Source organism: Psammomys obesus, unplaced genomic scaffold (genome assembly GCF_907164565.1).
Source record: "Psammomys obesus unplaced genomic scaffold, mPsaObe1.curated_primary_1811, whole genome shotgun sequence".
NCBI classification, from domain to species: domain Eukaryota; kingdom Metazoa; phylum Chordata; class Mammalia; order Rodentia; family Muridae; genus Psammomys; species Psammomys obesus.
In genome coordinates, this window is record NW_026592890.1 from 13,098,132 (window position 1) to 13,118,202 (window position 20,071).

Sequence of the window (20,071 nt, forward strand, 5' to 3'; positions counted from 1 at the left end):
TAAATATCACAGATTATGTTACCCAGCCTAGTGTTGCAGCTTCCTCACTAGAAAAAAAAGCTGTATTTAGCTCACATTTGGAGATTTAAGTCCAGCACTGGGTGGTCTCACTCTGGTTACTGGTGATGGCAACAGTGAATGTTGATATCCCCAGTGACCTGTGGATTCCTCCAATGGTCACATGCTCTACGAGTTCCCAAAAGTACCGTGGTGAGTATCGTGACCTCAGCTCCTGACCCTTGAGTGACACTCCATATCAAAGCAAAACCATCATGATAAATGGCCCATCATGAATTTCCGTTGTCAGACATGTTCCAAAAAGGAGTAGATGATGACCACCATTGTGGTAACAGGTCACTGGGGCCCTTGTGGAGAGTGGCTTCCTTCTGCATGGAGAGCAGATGCTAGACTGTCACGGGGCCAGCTCATACTGGCATCCTCAAAAAATGTGAGGTCTCCATGGCCACTATTGCAAAATCCTCAGGTTCTTGAAGCCACTGCCCACCTCTGTAAGTCCTCGTCATTAAAGCAGCATGCTCTCCATGCTGACGTCTTGGTCTCAGTTATGTCCTCAAGCTAATAAAAACTCTTTTTCTTTTCCATTGTCTACCCCATCTTCTCACAGGACGTGGCAATGCCACTTGCTCATGCTGTGGTCATGTTCTCTAGACACAAGAGAACTGCCAGGGGGTCTGTCCTGCCAACCTTGAAGGGCCACAGTGTGTGGAGTCTGCACCCCTGGAGAGAGAGCATGGGGGCTGCTTTCGGTCTCATTTCATTGAGATGAAATGCAGATAGATGATTAAAAGGAAAATATTTCTTTTAAACAAAATTTGGAAAGACTTAGTCACAGCCCCAGCTGGTTACCTTTAGGGCACTTGTGAATAAATGCTCCCGGCAGTAAGATCGAGGGTTCTTACTTGATTACAAATCCACCTTGTCTTTCATCAATCAGACTCTTCCCTTTTGGGAAGCCTCTCTTCTGGGTGACTTGAATGTGCCACATTGTGGTATACCTGGGCTGACCTTCCTCTGGTCCCTTCTTCAGTGGCCTTTCCAATGGCTTGTCACCAAAGTTCCTGTGAGCAGACAGGGACAGGGAGCAGTGTGCTTTCTCTTTTGAAATCCTCCCCCATCCCAGCAGTTTCTGGTCAGTTACTGGGCACATATCAGTGCTCAGGCGAGCATGCTGACTGACAAAGTTGACATTTCTATATGGAGGGCAGCAGGAACTGGAAGAGACCCTTTGGCTATGCTTCAGTTTGATTTGAGAGTGGGATGTCAGCCTGAGAACGCTGGCTAACTTGTGTGTTAGTTCACTTGATTTCAGCTCCCTTGGGGGTGGGGAACCATCGTGTTCATCTCACAGGATAGCATATAGCGGGGCTCCAGAGGAGGACCGCATGGTCTTGCTGCTTAGCACCTACCCTCCATGCTCATTTTCCCTGTAGAGAGGTTCTGAAGACACCCTCCCCACCCCCACCCCACACATACCTGGTCATCTATCCCCTGTAGGACTCCGGCTCAAACTCCCTGCCATTCCAGGCTATTGGCCTGGGGTTATGGGCTGCTTTTGCTGGTGCCCAGCCCTGCACTGGTACTCTTGTTGTTCTTCCAACCTCTAGTCACTGTGGGCATTGATTTGCTGGGCTCTCTCTGCCTCCTCTTGGAGGTGGTCGTGCCTCACTGTGCTCCTGGAGAAGGCGTTTCCCACCAACTCCACACACACTGCTCCCCAGTCAGGCTCCCTCCTTCCATACCAGATGGCCCTAGTACCAGCCTGCAGTAAAAGATGTGCCCAGATGTTCTTCCCTCCCCTAATCTGGATTGCAAGATGGATTATCACTCTGTGGCCCCTTTGCAAATATCCCCAACTCTGTCACAGACCCTTGACAACAGGATCCCCAGCGTCTCTTTCCTGACTTAAACTTCTCCCTGGGGTAACAGCAGAAAAATCGCAAAGTTATGACCATTGGTGTCCAATTGGCTTTGTAATCTCACTCCATGAAGCGGAGAGGATGGACCCACAGTTCTTGATTTCGCTCTTCACACTACCGTTCTCTACAGGATGGCCTCATGGTCCACCCTCTCCTCTCCTCTACCCCCTCCTCACTTCGCCATATGAATGCTTCTGGATCCTTCTCTGGTCCACAACCTCTTGGAGCCTGATCTTCCTCCTTCTGTTCCTGAACATGGTAGCCCTGCATGTTCCCTCCCACTCTGAGAGTGATTCTCTACTCATGCTTTCCACCATCCTCCCAGGATTCCCGTCAATCTCCAGCTGAAGTGAAAGCCTACTATGACTATGGGAGCCCTGCGATGCTCAGGGCCCAGTGATGAGAGTTCACGGAAGAGCAAAGTCAGCTTTCCGACTTGGGTCTGGGACAGGGTGGATGGACATCACAGAGAGGAGAGCAGGTCCCATGGCCCACAAGCCAGCCTGGAGCCTGGAACTCACATTGCTGAGAACCATTGTCATCTTGGACATTCTTCTAAGTCCTTCCAGTCCTTCGCAGTGTAGGGAGATGGGAGACAGAGGAGCCTCAAAACCCCCTCTTCCCAGGATTCCCTATGGTGAGGAGGCTTGCAGTCAGTCCCAGACATGTCCCATTTGCTACTGTGGGCACCGATCAGATGGGCGCTGGTCTCAGCACTGACCCATTCACAAATAAGTCCTATGGCTTCCATCTGCAAAACACTGTGTCTCCCAGTCTATTCACCCACAGTGCAGCCTGTCACCATCCACCAATGACAGGGAGTTCTTCCTCTCCACACCCACACCTGCCTGGTTACCATCCACCCACAGTGGTGACTTCCTTCCGTCCTGCAGACACCCATACCTGGTTACCACCTGCTCTTCGTGTAGCAGGTCCATCTCAGAAACTGTCACATGGGAGTGCCAACCCTCCAGGAAGCCTTGTCCCTCCCACATCCCCAGGAAGACATGTTTGCATTAACTCACTTACCTGTCCCTTTTATAGGTGGAGGAGTATAAATTCACGACAATTTCATGCTTGACTCATGGCTGCTTGAACCAATGACATCCTCTCATTGGAGCTGCTGGCTCAATGCCACAGCTGTATCATGACACATGCAATAGCTCAGCAAATGCATTTGCACTGGATGATGCTCCTTCTGTAGGCTAGATGCTTTACGCGGCACAGGGCGTATTCCACATGTTCAATGAAGGGACCTAAAGTCCAGATGCTCACCACGTTGTAGAGTGCATTCTTCCTATGCATCCAACGCTCATCCCAGGGTACCACATTTCCCTCACGAGGAAATCTGCATGTCACACCTGTGTGTCAGTAATAGCAAATCACCATCTTACCCATGCCCCGCCCTGCACTCTTCTTAGTGTGGGTGACACTGGAGACATGATAATCAGAGCACACACCCTGTGTTCCTGGAAGCTTGGCTTCTGCCTTCACGAACACTCTGCTGGGAATCAGAAGAAATGCACCGAGCGTTCCGGGTGATTCTGAGGGATGGCTGCTGTGGTGCTGAACGAAGTTCCTGGGATAGTTCCCAACCTGCTCACATGACCTGAGCAGAATCGGCTGAGATGAGACGCCAGGACGACTGCTGCAACGTGACCACATGGTGCTTGGTGACACAGCGATGGTTTAGACACGATTTACACTAGTCATGAATTTATACTTTCCTTAAAAGTCCTCAAATGTTTTAATGAAATAAAGTATCCCCATTTCTTGTGGTTGGAGGCATGGTTCAGTGGTTAGGAGTACTTGTCCCTTCAGAGGACCAGCGACTGACACTCAGCACCCACATAGTGACTTACAATTGTGCAACTCCAATTCCTGGGATTTGATACCCTCTTCTGCCCTCTGCAGGCACATGCATGTAAGCAAAATACACATACACAGAACATAGAATGAAAACAAACGAACAAACAAGTCACATTTATTAACATTTCACTTTCTCACAAGGTCAGAATCAAAGAAATACATCTGTTACTCCATTTGAAATCTCTCACTGGATGCCAAGAACCAGAGTCAGGAGTGACACTGGTAATATCCAAACCAACACTGGTTGTAGCTTATGGCACGTCCACCCCCAAAGTAGAGTTTTCATGCCTGAAAGGACAGCACAGTGTGCATGTCAATGCAAGCACAAGCCATGGCCAGCTTGATGACCCTTCCTAAGCAGCAGGCCTATCTGTCTTTATCTGCTGACACAGCCTTCCTCCATGGTGGACACTGGGTCCTGGTGACGGGCGGCACACTCGTGCTTTGCTGTCACTCCCTGGGATCAGGGACACTGAGTGTCAAAGAAAGAGGCCTTCATCCCATCATCCTGTGGGGACCATGAGCGGAGGATACCACCAGCCACCTCGGCATCATCTTCCAGGTCAAGCTGGTGTGCCTTCGGCAGAGACAATGCTGCCGTGTCGGTTGTGGCCGAGGGTCAGCACAGTGCTCGCCTGTCCGCTTTAGTCCACAGGATAGGAGCACAGCTTTCAGACAGTGTTATGATCACAGCTTCCTTCATCTCTTAGGTCAGTTTGGGCTGCGTTGGCACTATAGCGAAGCCTGTGTGGCTGACACCATTGAGTTCACCAGCCCAAGTTCTATAGCCTGGGAATAAGGAGACAGAGGTGCCATTCCAGCCAGGCTCTGCGGGGAGCTCTCTCTCTAGATAATCAGTTTTTCCCTGTGACCTCACATGGTAGAGAAGGAAACACACACACACACAAACACACAGACAGAGCGAGACAGAGGCAAAGAAACAGAGACTCAGAACAACCTCACATACACCATGGGGAAGTCAAGCTCCTTCTCTGTTTTGCCTATTTGGCTCTTGGCTATGTTTACACTATTTGTTGAGAAGGATATCTCCACAACACCCACCTTATGTACTACTCAGACAAGGTTAACCGGTAAGAAATTGAAGGAGCCAGCATGGACCTCAAATGAACAGCAGATCTCAGCAGCACATGGGCACTGAGCCACAACAAAGGTGAATTTTCCTTCTTAAGTTTTTTGTATTAAGGCTCTAAGCAAAACCCGGTTCTATAATAGTTTTACTTCATTTCCTTTAACAATAGAACCTTTGAAGCTCCGGCTGGCAGCAGAGTGAATTGGCTTAGGATATTTATTTAGCTGACACATTGCTGGTGAGAAAGTCACAAAGTATTTGTTTGATTTTGGTGTTCATGTGACTGCCAAGGGTTTTTTTGTCTGTAATTGCTAAAAATGAAAAGTGCTTCTTGAGTCAAAGCAGACATGTCTGTGTAAATCAGTTTTGCCCATGGTTGACACGGGAGCCATGTTCCTCGGATGCCTGCTGAGCTGAGGAGTGCCGTATGACTTCCCCCACGGGCCCTGGACCCCGGTGACACCGTGAACAAGTTGTTCCTCTGTGCCGCTCATGGTCACACTGTCTCCTTGGAATTTAATTCTTGCTTGCCTTCAAGGCTAACAGGTCAGAGAGGAGTGGTAGTTTACAGATGCCAGGCGTGAAGGGGGTTCCTGTAGGCACAGCAAACACTGACAGTAGCCATTCTGACGTGCCCAGCCTTGTGTACCTGGCCATGTGTGCTTAGCCAAGTGTCCCTGGCTATTAGCTTCAGGCACTCCCCATCTACCTCACCACAGACTTCAGAGTGAGCCGAACTCCCACGCTTGGGAACCTCTTTGCCCATATGCTAAGGAGCATGGTCCTGCCCCTGTTCAAGAAGTAGAACCTGTGATCCCCGGTGTGATCCAAGGCCATGCTGGGTTGCCTAGTGGTATCTGGGTACCTTACAAGTCTCCATGTCAATCCAAAATCAGCACCCCCTTCCTGAGCTGTCTGCTCCATCACTGGCCAGATGGCCATGTGGCTGCTGGGATCCTCCTTACATCAGGCACGCCTTAGGCCCTTGGGGACGCAAGCAAGGTTGGGGGAATGATGGTGATATGCCTGTGCGCATTACGGCTGCCCCTTCAGGAGAGGTATCCAGGGCCCCTGCTGAATGCCTGCAATTCTGAAAAGCAGAGGGCTCTTTATGGTACAGGCTCCCTGCATGCACACAGCTATCATAAAGCTTAGATCAGAGGACAACAGCGAGGGAACGTCAGTGTAAAAATGCATCTGAGACCAACAAGCCCAGCTGTAGTTCCCGCCTTCTGGCAGGTTGACAAGATGCTGCTGTCTCCCTTTTGGGGAGCTGTGGGTCTCAAACACTCAAGTGTGCTGGTAACTTAGACTTCAACACACATGGTAGCAGATCCTTGGGTCATTACTGCCAAACTGGGAACAAAAGAAATCCCATACTAGGCCATTGCCAGGAGCAGAGGGTGTGTTTCAGAACCAGTTCATTTTGGGAAACAGAAGAGTGATCAGGAGACCTCAGAATGGTTTGTAGATAAGAAATTGAAACACACAAAAGCTGGGAGCCAGTGAGAGCCATCCCAGTGGGGACTTCAGCTTGGCCGGTGGTACAGGCTGTGTGGACTATGCCATGCTGCTCCCCTGGCACCATGTGTTTTTAGAAGTCACTGAGACTCCCCAGAGGCATCTGCAGGCCTTGCTCTTACTTGCTAGGTACTTGGTAGTGAAAGTCAGTGACCAGTGACTATGTCCTTTCTTAGCAGGGACCGTGACTTTGAAGGCTGGTGACTTCGATACCCCTTGCTATAATAGCTGAGCAGCCTGGTTGACTTTGAAGTGTCAAGTTCATTATGGAAAGATGAATAAAGAACTTGTCTTCCTACTGGCAAAGTAGGTGAGTCAGCATTGTGGCTCAGAGCCCAGATGCCCCAAGTCTGAGTATTAGGGGCCAACGGCACTGTTGACTTCTCCACCTATGAACTATGAATGGTAGCATCATGCCAAGATGTGTCAAAAGGATTAAAGTCCTGTTGCCGTCCCAACAGATTGTCTGCCTTATTGCCCCGGGGGCTGGGTTTGTCCTCTGACTCAAGGGACAACTGCAACCATGTACAACCTTTGCTTTCTTATCAAGTTCATTACTCCACATGGTCTTCTGTCACCTGGAGACTCAAAACCAGAACACAGGTGAAGGTGGAGGTGAGGGGAAGGCCAGCAGCAGAATCAGGATCCTGGACCATGGGATCCAAGAAGCTCTTAGGCCATGAAGGCCAGGCACTAGATGGCCTTTTCCCTGAGGTGAGGTAAGCAGGCTGCTTCCTCTTTGGTTCCCACCTCTTCCTCCTGATCAAAGCAGGAAGCCGTGGAGACTGTCCTGAAGAACCAGGCTCTCATCTTGCTCTTATGGACAGATTGGATCCTAGTGCTGGACAAGTTTCCTTGGTTCTGAGCATATCTGTTTCTCACTTCAGTAATTGCCGAGACTATAAGCTTGGAAAAGAGGTGGGCTGTGTTCAAGGATGTCATGCTCTGACGGTGACAATTTGACAAAGAGTGCAGAGAATGGCTTCTGAGCATCTGACCCACATTTCAGAACTGTGACAAATGAAAGAGGCAGCTAGCTCCAGCTCTACCTCCAGCCGACGAATCTGGAGGCCCCACCTCACACAGGGCCTGAGCCGGAGCTGAACTCAGGGCAGGGCTCCCTCCACATTTGGGCAGTGTGGCACCTATTTCATGTCCAATTGTGTTCTGAAGTGTTTCAACGTGGGGCATTGTGGCATTCCCACAGTAGTCTCAACCAGTACAGCTGGAGAACTCCTGAAAACAGAGAAGAAAGAAAAGGAGCCATTATCTGTGATGGAGCTGGGGCTGGCTCTCAGGAGCCTGAAGTCCTGACCCCAAGCCTCCTGCCTTCTCCTGCTCAGCCACACTTAAACCTGCCTTCCTCTCACTGACTCTTAGGCAGCATCTGAAATCACCCAGAATACAGGTGTGTGGTCCACATGAAGCATGTCCGGGTGTCCAAAGAGGGAATCACTGTTATGTCACCACTGTCTTCCCAGGTCTGTCTGGAATCGAACCTGAGCTGTGGGAAGGGCCAGGAGAGGAGACTGGGGAGCGATCATGGTAGGGGTGCTGGTAAGGCTGGACCCCAATGGCCATCTCACTCCCTTTTTCTCAGAAAAGGAGAAGTCATCTGCCCAGACAGTGCTGCTGGCTGGTTTTCTACCCCACTCTCTCCTCTATTTATCACATCCACACTCTGGATCCGAGGGCTCTTCAGCTATTTCATGCACTGCTTGTCAATGTCTGGGCCAGAACACAGCGCCCTGGACACAGCCAACCTCTTCTCCAGAAATTTCCCAGAAATTAGTGAAGTTAGAGACAAGTATTCTTACGGTGAAGGCAGTAGGCTGCAGGGTATGAGAGCTGGCTTCATGTCACAGGGTATGCAGCTGGCCTTGTGCTCCAAAGATGCCGTCATGGCTGTGCCAAGTGTGGAAGAGGCAGGGGTCAGGGCCTCCACTTCTTGCTGGGCAGCAACCTCAGGAGCCAAGTATGCCAGCCACTTTCCTTCACATAAATGATCCCATTCTCTGCCCTTGAAAGTCCATTGGGGACGTCATACCCTGTGCTACCATCTCTCCCTTTGACCTCACTTCCTTCCCTCCAGTGTGAGGCTTTCCACCTTTATTTTCTGAACCAATTGTATACAAATTGAATATTAAGATGCCGAAAAATTTTCCAGTTACACTTTTATAATTTTTTTTTTTTTACCGCATTGGAGAGTGGAATTATAGTTCCCATTTAAAACAAAAAAACCTGAAAATAAACAGAGTTTCATTTCTCATTTTATATAATTAAAATAAACTTCGTAAAATTAAACAAATGGCCTCTAAAATTAAAAAAAAAAAAAACCAAGGCCTGTTCTTCGCATGTCAGGGAGGCCTGGTGCAGCTTTGGTGTGGGGCGTTTGTGGGGACTGTCACTGCATAGGCTAGCCCTAACTTCTCTTGCTGTATAGGAGAACACAGGGGCAAGCTGCAGAGGCGGCCAGAGAGCCCTCTCACAGCTCTGGCAGGCGCTTCTCCCCGGGAAAGGCTGAGAAGCATCAGTGTTCTCCAGGGTTGCAAATGAAAGCCAGGTCCCTGAGCAGCGGGAGGCAGTGCCAGGTGGCTCCCTCCAGGAGCTATGGAAGCCAAAGCCCCACAAAGGGACACATTCATCCCCCTCCCACAGGGGGCCTGCGAGACACAGGAGAGGTGCTGTTCAGAGAAGCCCAGGCCACCTGGAGGCCCCCCAACAGTTCCCCCCACCCCAGGGACTCTTGGCATTCCAGTCTCTCAAGCCAGATAAATACACACCAAGAAAAAGCCAAGAGGACTCCTATTCTGAAGAGATGTCAAAACTGAGCCCAGCATGTCCCCATTGCTACTCCTGAAAAAAGCAGCTCTGCCTGCCAACAGGCATGGATATACCACCTATAGGAACACCACGGGGACCACTGCCTAGCCTGATGGTGAAAATAAACCTATACCCAGAGGGACCAAAATCCCCAAAACTGAGTTCATTGCTACTTTTCTAGGATTTAAACACTCTCTGTAGGCTTCTTCTGAACAGGGAGTCTAGGTCCTCTCCATGCAGGATCCTTGGTTGGAGTATCGGTCTCTACAACCCCCCCCCCACCGGGCCCAGGTTTTTTGGCTCTGATGTTTTCTTTGTGGAGTTCCTGTCCCCCTCCAGGTCTTTCTATTTCCCTCTTCTTCCATAAGGATTCCGGCACTCTGCCCAAAGTTTGGCTATGAGTCTCCTTTGATATCCTAGTGGATAGAGTCTTACAGAGGTCCCCTGTGGAAGGTTCCTGTCCTGTTACATATCTTCTTCTACTTCTGATGTCTATCCTGTTTGCCCTTCTGAATGAGGATTAAGCATGTTCCCTAGAGTCCTCCTTGTTGTTTAGCTTCTTTAGGACTGTAGATTTTAGTATGTCTATCCTATATTATATGGCTAATGTCCACTTATAAGTGAGCATTTACCATATGTGTCTTTCTGCTTCTGGGTTCCCTCACTCAGGATTATCTTTCCCCACCATTTGCCTGCAAATTTCATGATGTCCTTGTTTTTTTAATTGCCGAGTAGTATTCCATTGTGTAAATGTACCACACTTTCTGTATCCATTCCTCCATTGAGGGACATCTAGGTTGTTTCCAGATTCTGACTATTACAAACAGAGTTGTTATGAACATAGTTGTGGGTTTCCTAGTAAAGGTTTCAGGGACTGTCTCTGACATGAACTCGGTGGCTGGCTCTTTGATCACCTCCCCTTGGGGGGTGCAGCCTTGCCAGGCCACAGAGGAAGATGATGCAGCCAGCCTTGATGGGACCTGATAAGCTAGGGTCAAATAGAAGGGAAGGAGGTCCTGCCCTATCAGGGAACTAAGGCAAGGGCATAGGGGGAGAAGAGGGAAGGTGGGTGGGCCTGGGAGGAGACAAGGGAGGGTATAGCAGTGGGGATACAAAGTAAATAAAGTGAAATAAATAAATAAATAAATAAATAAATAAATAAATAAATAAATAAATACAAGCACTCACTCTGTGAACAAAAAAGAGTTGCAGTATTCCTCATGACCCTTATGCCATTATCCCAGTGTTGCTTGGTGTTGGGATATATTTTAAAATATGCCACTCAAATGACAGATTTGATATGAAAGATATTTATTGGTTGGAGATGAAGAAAGAGACAGATCGATGTGGTGGGGGGAGGGGAGCCCAGACAGAAGGTTGAAACAGAGGAAACAGAGAGAGAGAGAGAGAGAGACAGAGTCAGAGACAGAGATAGAGACAGACAGACAGACAGACATGGTGTGTGGAGGGGCACCCCAACAGAGGGGAGAGAACAGAGGAAACCAAGAGAGCAAGAGAGAGGAGCAGCAGACCAGTTATACCTAAGCACCTGCCTGTCCCAGATGATGCATTGGATGCAGGTACTGAAATAAGATGCTGTCAGGACCTTAAAGGTCCCTAAGGGCAGGCCAGTTGAATTGTCTGCACAACATAACACCTGGACTATAGGGTAAATACTAGGACACCATGACTCAGTCCCTTCCCCCAGTCCAGCCCAGTCCCATGAATGTCCTGATCTCCCAGGGATACAGAGAAGCCACCATTGGTCATTTCACATCTGATGCAGGAGATTTATTGAGGACTAGTCCACCTTCCCTCATCCTGCCCCACTGCTCTGTCAGCTATGACATCCAAGTCAGCCTAATTCTCTCAGATCCCAGGCCCCAGGACTTATCTGTGCCACTGGAGGTGGAAGGTGAATGGGGCCAGAGGGGAGAAGAGAAAGCCTTGGGAAATAGCATAGTGTATGCAAAACAGGAGGTACCAGACCAGAAAGGAGACGATCTCAGTCTTTGCCATGCATGAGCATCCATATTGCCTCTTTCATTTTTCATCCCTATAGTACAAGGACTATTGCATTTTAACAATATTAGCACTGAGAACTTAGCTTAAATCAGTTAAAATGACTTTCTGACAGTCAAAGAGTGACCTTTCTTGGCTCATCCTAAGCAGTGACCAGTGACATTAAGAATAACCCGATGGAGCCTGTCGTGGTGGTCCATACCTGTAAACCCAGCACTTGAGGAGGCAGAGGCAGGCATGTTTCTGAGAGTTTAAGAACAGCCTGGTCTACAAAGTGAGTCCAGGACAGCCGGGGCTACACAGAGAAACTCTGTCTCGAAAACAAACAAACAAATAACCTGATGGAATCTTTTCCCAAAAATCATGCGCAGAATTTATCAGTTAACCCATCTCCTCGTTCTCAATGACACCGCTGAAGCTCATGTGATGAACATCCGCCAAGTGGCCTGGAAGGAGCAAGTGCACACGGCTCAGGTATCAAGAAATGGGAGATGATGCTTCATCATTCGAGGGTTGAGTACATACAAGGGGTGAGACACCCTACAGCGAACACTCAGCTAGGTGTTATAGACCCCAAGAAGAGAGTTGGCCCTTCATTCAGCTCCTTTACAGGGAGAATCCCACATGACAGAGGTACAACAGAGTAGTTAGGAGGTTCAACACTAGATACACCTTGCTACACAGAAAATCCCATTGGACACCCCCCAACTCTGTGCAGACTCTCATTTGGGAAGCATGTCTTAGGGTAGGGTTCTATGATTTTTAGGGCTCTGTATTTTACCAGATCTTTGGGCCTTTGGAACGCCCACAATTGAACTGGAGAATGCTAGTCCCACCTCTTCATCAGACACTTCCTACCTGTGCATAATTTAAGAGAGAGATGGAGCAAAGACTTGGAGCTACATCTGTTAGGACCTTGCTACACATAGTCAGAGTTGCATCCACACAATGGGTGGCATCAGTAAGACTAGCAATGGTCTGTGGGTCTATCATTTGGGGTGTTTCTCTTTCTGCTTATTCCTTAGATGTTGTCTTACACCGTTCTCCTCATGAGTTCCAGGACCTCTGTTTACTAGACCCACTGACCAAGTCTTTGCAAGAGCCCTCATGAGCATTCACCCCACGAAGGAGACACTGTTCTGTCATTCATGGTTGTATCTCACAGGTACATGCATTTCTGGTCAGATTTTGAACAATAACTGGAGCCATGAGAAAATGAGAAAACAAAATCACATTTGTTTATTTTATCTTGCAGAGAGAAGAGTGACCTCCTTAAGGAACAAGGCTGGGCTCTCTCTCTATTTTCCCATGCAGCGAGCGACCTTTGAGTGTGGGCTGCCTAGACACAAATGATTTCTTAAAGAACACTTGAATACAAGTCCATGAACCCTTGTGTTCCATCACTGATAGAGGATCTTAAAACATGCACACACTTTCTGCGAGTGGGAATCTCTACCGTGATGCCGATTATGTCATTGAGTGTGTTTAATGATTGGTCCAGGCATCCTACCTGTGACCTTCAGTAGCAAGTATGCTCTCTTCCCTTATGCTCTTCAGTCTCAAGCTCTGATGACTGAGCAATGCATTTTGAAGATGAGGCAGGAGGACCGAAGGGTACAAAGTAAGAGATAGACCTGGTTTTGCCCCTAGGAGGGGTAGCATGGACATCAGAGTGTTCTCCAAGACAAGCACAGGGACCATACCACAGCCCATCTGGGTCTGTGAAGTGCTGCCTGAATGTCCATTGCTCTTTGAGCCATGTCCTGGGATTATACCTGCCAATGCTCAGCCTGGGACAATAGCATTATTGAGGAAGTTCTGGTCCTGGAGGGATGTCTGGGCTTGGCATAGATTATCGGACATTCTTTGAAGATGCCTTAGCTGGAGACCTATATTCGGACAGAGAACTTCCTCTTTCTGACATTTGTGCATGCAGTTAGAAGACAAAACCTCATGATATGTGTTAGATATATTTAACTAAGAGTACCTCACTAATTCCCAGTCTGCAGGTACTTCTCCTTGTATTATTCCATGGCCAGTAAGCCTGACTTGTATCCTGGAAGCCTATCAAAATACAGGGTCAGTAAAGCAAAGAGTATGCGTGCAGGAGAACATCTCCTGAGATAGGTATACTGAATACGGATAAGGATATGAATGGGATCAAACCTGCTGAATTTATGAATGGGGGCAGGTCGGCTGAATTTCTCATTCTTTGTAAGCAACAACTATGATAAAAAAAATTTGCCTTTATGGTGCTGAAATTAATTGCAAATAGGAAATGTTTTCTCAGCAGCCAAACTTCAGGCAAGTGAGTTATAGTCTATACCTTACAGAAGGGAGGTGGCCATGTTCCCACAGAGAAATTCTGTTCCTTTGTCTAAGTAGAAAGTTTTGGGCTTCAGCTCTGCGGAGTTGTGTCCAGCAGTGTAACTATCAACACAGGAGCTCAGCTGAGCTGAAGACACTGGGCACCCATTGTCTGAACTGTAGAGAGCTAGAAGCCGTGTGGCTGCCTGTGGCAGCCAGAGCACACACACACAGCTGCTGCTGCTGGCTGTGTAGGCCACATTCCCCTGGAGAAAGCCCCAGATCGGCAACGGAGACAGCAGACGAGGAGAGAGGAGCCAGCAGGCCCAGGATGCATCACGAGGCTCCCTCAGCAATGCACCAGGCCTAAGGCCGCCGCTGCTCCTGCATTTACAAGGCAGGTTATGTCTGTTTTCAGAGTTCTTCCAGGGATCGTGGGGGGAACTGGGTACTAGAATGCGCCTGGGGGTATGATGAACACAAAGCTCAGGCGTCCCCACTCACGTCAGGTGGAACTACAGGCGGTCTGTTCCGTCTGCTTGGTGCCATGGTGCTGAACATGAACGACTCTGGTCTTGCCTGATCTGGTTGAACTGGTTGGTTGGACTAGTTAAAGGGTTCAGCCCAGAACAATGGCTGAGCCATTGGGCTAGGCAAGACTAAGAAAAAGGGATGGTGTGTTTGTGTGTGTGTGAGAAAGAGAGAGAGGCAGAAACAGAGGTAGAGAAACATAAACAGACAAAAACAGAGACAGACACATACGCAGATAGGCAGAGAGACAGAGAGAAAACACAGACAAAGAATCAGGGAGAGATAGAGAGAGACAAGAGAATCCAGATGGAACCAATGTGGTAAAACAAACAAACAAACAAACAAAAAAACTAATTGCTGTGGGTGTGATGTTTGGGTTTATGAATTGTCTTTCTAGCTTTTGTGTAAACTATAAATCACTCCAATAAAAGTTAAAAAAAAACAGCGGTGTAACACGTAAGAAAACTGCTATAAGCGTTGAGGTTGGCGTAAAGAGCAAGTAGACAGGGCTTCAGGGAAGTATTGCCCCATTGTGCTGAAACCCAGGGACTGCGCCTTGGTAACATCAGGTGGAAAGCTGCAACAGCAAGGGCTTGGAAAGTGAACAGACAAGTTTCCCTAATTAGCCTTTGATGGGAAAAGAAAATACAAAGTAACAAAACAGTATAACAGAACAATGAAAATTCTGGCTGTTAAAATGTAACATGCAAGTATAAACAGTACAGGAGGTGGGCCCTGGAATGTCTGTTGAAAATCAGGGGGACAGGAATAAGCTAGGTTAGAGTCCTCCTCAGGGGAGGAGGAGCAAGATGTCTTCTCTATCCACACCTGCATCCTCACTGAGCTGTGGAAGGGGAGACCTCAGGTCTGCCTGTGTCTGGTCAGTTACCTGCTTCCCCAACAGAGATGCTGGTTCCTCCTGTCTGGGGACCCCCAGTGTAGCTGCTTACTGTTTCCAGGCCCAGCTCTGCAGTGATGCCTTTGGCTCACTGGCTGGATGAGGAGTCTGATAAGGATTGCGTTTCTTTCATTGCTTTGTCTTCTGGAATGCTCAACTACACTTGCAACTTTTTGCTCTAGTCTAAAGCTTTCCGCACATACGCTTCTAAATTTTTCTAAATTCCTATATGAGTTGTATTGCTTTTCTAACTGATTTATTTTTATCTTTGCCTCGACAGGAAGTACCTCCCCATCCTTACTATTTAAATCGGCCTATTGCTTTTAAAACTTTTCACACGGCTGATGAGTGGGAAAGGTGCAAAGAATCTGCCATGCCCTTCTTTCACTTTGCAGTTCTTACACCTTGGCTGGCTGTCTCTGCACTTCAGAATAGCTTCTGTGAACACAAATGTGGAAAGGTAGGGAGGCCTTCTGTGTCTCAGGCTCGGGATTCATTTTTGGCCCAGGGGTGAGGTACACTGTTCTAACTCAAGAGTAACTTTGAGGACCCAACTTAACTTGCACGGCTTAAAAGGGGGCTGAATAGATGTTGAAACTATTTTCCCTCTAAATGTCTTCATTATGTTTTAAATATTTGGAATTTAGTAAGCCCTTGAACACATTTAGTTAGGCAATAGCTCTCCGCGCCTTAATCTTTAAGTTCAAGTGGGTCTTAACGGAAATTGTGATTCATATGTTTCTAATTCCCTGCTTCTTACTGAGAGGCATCTAAACGTGGCTTTGTAATAGTTATCTGATGTCCAATCGTTTTTGAACTTTAAACTGTTTTCTCAAAGTTAGGACTATGTTAGAAAAAAGTTTGTTCTCAAAAAACTCCATATTTCAATTCTGAAATCATGAGTTCTCTTTTGTACGGAAGTGAATGTCACTCCTGACCAGTTATTAAGTTTCTTAGAGTTAAGCCATGAAGATAGTCTTCTTTCTCTGTCAAGGCCATAGATTTGGCAGGAGAGTTTGGGTGAAGGAGAAAAGGAAGGTGTAGCCTAATCATCCTAACCTAGTTGGGTTTTGTTGTGCGGTGTGGTGTAGTCTGGCATGCCTGCTGTCTCAGTCATTGTTCTATGGCTGTGAAGAGACACTGTGACTGGGCTACTGTTATAAAAGAAAACATTTATTTGGGGGCTTGCTTACAGCTTCAGAGGCTTAGTCCATTATCATCATGGCAAGAAGCACGCAGGCAGGCAGGAATGGTGCTGGGAAAGTCCTGATTTGCAAGGGGAGAGAGAAAGAGATAGAGAGATAGAGAGAGATAGAGATAGAGATAGAGATAGATGATAGATAGATAGATAGATAGATAGATAGATAGATAGATAGACAGACAGACTGGGCTTGAGCCTGTCATCTCAGCATTGCTGCCTCTCTGGCTCTCAGTCACCCCCAATGACACACTTTCTTCAACAAGACCACACCCACTTCAACAAGACCGTACCCACTACCTAAGGCCATACCCACGAACAAGGACACACACACTTCCACACACACTACACCTCCTAATCCTTCTAATCTTTCTCAGGTAGGGCCACCCCCTACTTGAGACCAAGTATTCAACTCTATGAGCCTATGGAGGTCATTCTTACTCAAACCACCACACCTGTCCATACTGTATGTGGAGCCCCCCCCCCCCCAGTGCCCTTCATCTATCTTAAAGATGAGACCTGATTTTCCTAGATGTGGCTGCTTAGGTTAAACAAAGATGAGGAACTCATTACCCAGAGTTAAAGGGCTTTTCTCTCTTTCCCAGTGAAGTTGCCATTGTTTGTTCTCCAAACATAAGAAAAAAAAGAAGCAACCACTAAAGACCTAGGAGTGCTGAAACTCTGCCCCTCAGCAGCCTTGAGTCCAGCAGCTTTGGGGGTGAACAGGTTTAGAAGCAGAACACCCAGTGACGAGTGACCTTTCATCAGAAGTCGGTGGGGAAGACAGCTCACACTCCTGTCTGTTTCTTCGGCAGTAAGAGACTCCCCTCCGTCCTTCTCAATACAGTCTTTGCCTTGAGCCAGGGGTGTGTTGAAATGAGAGATAAATAGAGTACAAGCATAGAAGCAGCTGAAGACTGTCCCCAATGTCAGGCTGCTGTGTTCCGGCCAAACTATACCCACAAATGCAGTTGGAGAGCCAGAAAAGGATGTCATTTTTAGTCTAGGATAGCCAAGAACTCATTATGTAGCTGTCCTTGAGCACTTAGTAATGCTCCTGCCTTGCCTCCTGAGCGCTGGGCTCATAAACAGGAGCCCACAGAGCCAGCAGAGCCAGCATGCCCAGCCTGTCTGTCTTCTTGAGTTCTAGGCTGGGAGAAAGGCGTTCTTTCTAACAGACTAATGCCACTCCTGCAGGGAAGCCCATGAGAGTCTATGCAATGCTGGAACTTCTGTGTCAGGACCACTGCTCTCGGAATGAACATAATGTCTGGATGTAGAAGTGTGACACGCTACACAGGGAGACAGGGTATCTGGAGAGAACATACAAGAAGGGCTTCGGCTGGCTCCTTATAGTGTTCCCTCCATCTTGCCTCATGGATGTTGCATACCCCTCTGCGGAGATGAGCTCCTCAGAGCCAGAGAGCATCAACGCTGAGATGACAGGCTCAGACCCTTATGAACAGATGCTAGGCCTGTACCAACTCCACCTGGGGCGGGAAAGCCATTGTCCACATGAGCTGAAAGAGCTTCTGTAAAATAAAAATAAAAATGAAATAAAAACAATTTTAAAAAGGAAAAAGGTAACAAATAAAACAGATGAGATAGACTGAAATAGCCTCTAGATTACATGTGTAAGGGATAGACTCTAAACAGGGTCCTGAGTTCCCCGAGACACCATTTAATTGATGACCACTGACCACCACGTTGTCCTAAATGAACAAAACCCATGAAAACCCCAATGGCAAAATTAAAAGGGGACCCCTATCAGCTGTCTGCAGTAACTTCCCAGCGCAAAGTGCTTTCTGTACTCATGCCTTCCACAGTGGCGGGCCTCATCTAAGCGGGAGTGAGACTTTAAGATCAAAGACCTCTGCTCCAGACAACGTCTGTGTTTATTCCTGTTGGCTCTGAAGCCTGCTCTGTAGTGTCCACTATCAGCCAAGTGACCCAGCTCCCTAAAACCTCAGTCTCTCTTGCTCCATCTTCTCCATATATATAAACAGGCATGTTTATTTGTGTAAAACAAGTCTGTATATAACAACCACACTCATAATGTATTTTAAATAGGTATATATTTGCATATGATGCATACCCAAATATATAGAGATTATGTTCGTGTAGATATATACGTGAATGTGTACATAAGGATATTGTATTTATGTGTGCATGCATGTGTATACAGTAGTCCCTCCTTATCTGAATCTTGCTTTTTTTTGGAGCTACATTCGGGCTCAGCTGTAGAGCAGCTATGTTAAATGCAAACACACAGAAAAGAAGCATGTTAACTTGTGTGATCCCTGCAAGTGGATTGGAGTCTTGCTGCTCCTGTCTTCTACCCTCTGCTGGTTGCCCATCTGCTAGATATGTGGAGATTGATGGGTGTGGCCAGACTGGCTGGGATAGGGCCAAATGCCTGCGTTCAAGTGGTTTTTCCCCGCACTGCAGTGTGTCACACAATTTTGTATCTATCAGCTTACTTCCCCTCATCACACAGGCCCGGCGTCATCTCAAATACAGGGACGTTAAGTCTAGCATGCTAAGGTATTTAGACAGCGAGAGAAAGGAGAATGAATCAGTATCCGCATCTACCGCGTTATAGTGTCACAATGTTATGTCTCAGTTTTTATTGTATTTTTTTAACGTTTATTTGTTTTGTATGTATGTACACGTGAGCTTGCGTGTGCCCAGTGTACATACAGAGGTCAGAGGGGGTCTGTGCTCTCCTTCCACCTTGTGAGGTCCAGGGGCTGAACTCGGGTCATCAGATTTGGCAGTAGGCCCCTTTACCCACTGACCCAGCTTGCTGACTCATCCTATCTCATTCTTAGTTACCCTGATCACTCTTACTAATCCTCTGCCATGCTCAGTTTATAGGTTAACCTCAACATACCTGTGAGTAGGGAAAATCACAGACCATGTTCAGCCCTCTGGAAATTCTAGGTCTGCAAAGTTCTGGCCTGCATTACCAGCCTCAGGGAGGACAGTGGTCTGCTGGGAAGGGTGTGTGACCCCAGAGTGCCTCTTGTCTTCCCTGCATTGTTGTTAGTGTTGTTTCTGTCACCGGACAGGCCCCTGAGGGGATCCAGGCTGCTCTCAGCTAGATGAGCCCCTGGTATGTCGGTCTCCATGGAGTGACATCCCCCTTCTCCACACGATAGGTTAACTGAGTTTGAACAATGGTGACCTTTCTGAGAAAGCAAACGCACTCAGCGTGTGTCTCCTGGGATCTTCTTTCCCCTGCTGTTGAGTGTGTGTGAGCCCCTGCCTCCATGAGGTTCTGGGCAGAGCAGACTGGGTTGGGCAGAGTCTCCAGGAGACCACCTCGGTTTAAGAGCTTTGCATGCTTCTCAGACCATTTCTAAACCATACGTCTTCTGTGGTCTCTGACCATGCAGATGGGCTGTGTCAGGCTGACAGTGGCTGCCTTTGGGCCCAGCAATGGCAATGGCAATGGCGATGATGATGATGATGATGATGATGATGATGATGATGATGATGACGACGACGACGACAATGACAGCAACAGCGACAAAGTCCACCTCAGCTCTTTGGGGACCTACATGAGCGCAGTCTCTAGACTGTGCCCTGGTCCCCAGCTTAGTTTTTGTTTAATTTGTATGGTTTTTTGACTGAAGACATATGGCAATATTGAAGCACAGAACAAAATCAGCAATTTCATCTGACATTATTGCTGTGGGCTTGCAAGGTTTTGTGGTTTCTTCATCCAACGTGTAGTTAAATGTCACAAAATGAAACCATGAAAACCTTGTCTAGGAAAAACCCACGTCTCTCCAGAGGCGCCAAATTAGCTTTAAAGTTAAACGGCTGGGCAAGGCTGGAAAGGTTGTTCTAACGTTTAGTAAACTTGCCTA